Source organism: Rhagoletis pomonella, unplaced genomic scaffold, assembly GCF_013731165.1.
Source record: "Rhagoletis pomonella isolate Grant_MI unplaced genomic scaffold, Rhpom_1.0 Rhpom_scaffold_00001, whole genome shotgun sequence".
Lineage (NCBI taxonomy): Eukaryota > Metazoa > Arthropoda > Insecta > Diptera > Tephritidae > Rhagoletis > Rhagoletis pomonella.
The window spans coordinates 6,617,966-6,621,220 of record NW_023458555.1 but is presented as its reverse complement, the minus strand read 5'-3'; positions in this window follow the sequence as shown (position 1 = coordinate 6,621,220).

Sequence of the window (3,255 nt, the reverse complement as noted above, 5' to 3'; positions counted from 1 at the left end):
GATCTGGGCGGGGTTGTTGTAGCCGCTACAACAACAACAACAACAACTGAAGAAATTTACACTCCTTAACCCTCGTTCAATCCGCAACGAGGGGACACAACTTAAGATGTAGAGAAGGTTAAATGGAGAGATATGCATTCACCACTTCTGTGGCAAAAACCTGATAATAATTTTTATTCATAAAATTTTCCAACTTTTTTCCCTCGACATTATATGAATGTCTTCTTCATTCATATGTTTGTATGTAAGTATAATTAGTATACGTGGCCAGTACTGCATCATCAGCCGCATATTTCTGAAACTATTTTAGGTCTCTTCTCTCTCTTTTTTCGCTTACCCATTGCATTACATGTAATTCAGTGGGTAAGCCTATTCGCTTGCCTCCAGTGACGTGCTCTGGTTAAGGTAATGCATTTTGTTAAACTTGAAGGTAAGTGGTGAAGTGCTTACCAATCGAGATTCACCACTTACTAATCGAGATTCACCACTTACCTTCAAGTTTACAGAATGCATTACATCTAATGAAATGGGTAAGCGAAAAAGCGTACACCGAAATGTTTTTAAACTGATAAAAAAAATATATAATTAAGCCTCCCGAAAACCATTTTAACCGTTATTTTAAATAAAAAATGCTAAGCCTAAGATTTTACGACAACTAACACACTCGTCTGATGAATCCCCTATTTGTAAATAAGCGCATACAAGAATCAACGTTTTTGCTGGGTTTGTACATACATACATACATATTTATACTTTTGTGCATATGTATTGGTATATTCCAAAATCTGCCTGCTATAAAAACTTGTTTATTGCTTCCAAAATAAAATGTGTATATTTCGGAATTTTGAATATTGTAGCGCCCAGTAAGTAGTGTTGTTGTTTTTCATTTAGGATTTCTTGCGCTCGCACATGTAGTACATATTTAATTTTTTTGCTGTTGAGTAGCTGCTACAGAGAAACATATAATTTATTTTAATTTTTCTTTATGAAGTTGTAATGCTTTTGGTTTGGTGGTGTATGTGTTTTTTTTTTTTTTCTTTGTATTTGGTATTTTAATCACTTCTAACAATTATGCTCTGCGCACAGAAACGTGTTGCAATATTTGGCTTTATGACCCCCCCCCGCCCCTATCGTTCGTCTTGTTATACCAACACACATACACTTGTTATTTATTTAATTATTTTTTTTTTCATTATCATTGTTGTTTAATCGGTTTTCTATTGTCGTTATTGCATTTGTAATGTCTTTCATTACCTCGTGGTACGCTCCTCCATCTCACTTTTAGTAGGCTCGGCTATCGTTGGTGCATTCGATTGGAAAATTATTTATTTCAGCTGTTTACAGCGATAGCCCCACATCTTCAGCAGCTTTGCCTAGCATTTTGTGGAAATATGTATGTACACATAAACATAGTTGTGTGCGTATAATATCTTTGGCATTTTTAAAAAACAACTTATGTGACTTTAGAAGTTTTAACTTTGCATTAAATAAATAAATAATTAAAAAAGACGTTTCCTTACAAAATTTTATTTATCATTGTTTGTAACCCAATAAAATATTGATTTAAAAAAAAAATAGCCTAACGTTTTTTTTTTTATCAAAATTTCACAGATATGTAGGATTGTAAAGATTTGCATATCGCTCATTTGCTGGAAAAACGTCATAACTCAAAAAATCCGAAATATAGAAAGAGCAGTTTTAAAGTTTTTTTGTCAACGTGTTACCCTTGAACAAAAATAAAAATTAAACCAAAAAATATGGCAAATGTAATTGTAAAATAAAATACAGAGTACACATCTTTAAGCAGACCTTAATTTGGTTCCCAACATTGGCCAAAGAACGATTGTTTTCTTATCATAGTTGTTTAGCAAAGTGAAAAGAAGCAAATTTGCAAGAAAACAATTTCGAAGTCTCAAAAAAAATTCCGAAAAAGAAAACTCTAAGCTCAAGAAAAATGACAAAATTCTTGGCACAAACTCGAAGGCTTGAAAAAACCGGTAACGGGCCCGAAAAAATTCGCAAATATTTTGAAAAGCCTTTAAAAACCCGAAAAACGACGAGGATTTACAATATTTCTCGCCAAAGACTTTCACATTTTTGCGGCATTTCAACAATTTGTTTTGGGCATGCGCAGCTCTTATTTAAAAGGATTACCTTGAAATGGTTAAAACGATTGATTAACGGCGCTTATTATGTTTAGTTATTGTTGTGGTGAAAAAAACTTCTCTTCGATTATTAGAAATCACTCAGAAACTAGTTTATGAAATTGTCCATTACCCAAGCATTCCAAACAGGTAGTATTTTCAAATAAACCATCAAAAGCAATGCTATAAGCACATTTACTACCTATGTATCTCCAAAAGGTCAAGACGTAATGGCATAAATAAATTATGGGCCAGTAAAACCAACCGAGAATTCTTTTTCCTCTATTCACCTTTTTTTATTATTTACAAACACAAAAACATTCGTATGTATTTTTTGTTCTTTTGCTTTTTATGTATTTCACTTTCAATTTGCTGCCCGCTTGGTTGTTATTGCTAATATTGTGTTTTTATTTTTGGTTATTTTTTTTTTTTTGTTCTGGCGTGAATTCCATTTAAATTGGTTTTGATGTCTTTAATTTGGATTTATTCCAAATGCCGCGATTCCAGCACCACTTACACTTGTGCGCTGGATAGCTTCAGCTCTTCTTTGTTGCTTTTGTTTATTACTTACTTACTAAGCAAAAATCAAGTGGGTTATATCAAAGAGTATCACTTCAGATACAAAAAACACATGAGATAATTTGGAATTTGCTTTGAATATACTTATGTATATATGTATTTATGTATGTACATAAGTCTGTATCTGAAGCTAAATATGTAAGAATGTTATAAGATTTATAATAAAGCGTATTGAAATTCTTGTGTGAATTCACAAGTGTTTTCATTGCCATATATGTATCTGCATATTAATGTACGTACATATGTATGTATGTATGTACAATTGTAGATACCTGTGCATTAATAATTCTAATTAAGACAGATACATAGTGATTGATCTATTATATCAATTACACAGGCTCTTTAAAGGCTTTAAAGCTCTTTTTGTTTTAGACTTTTTGATGCTGTTTAAGAATCCATAAGTACAAAGTTTCCATCAGCTCCAGTTTGTGAGAAAAACGAAGTCAAAGTGTCTAAGAACTTCTAGAAAAAGAAAAACCAAATATTATAGGCTTAAATTAAAGCTAGAACTCTCGGCTACTATCCATAAAAA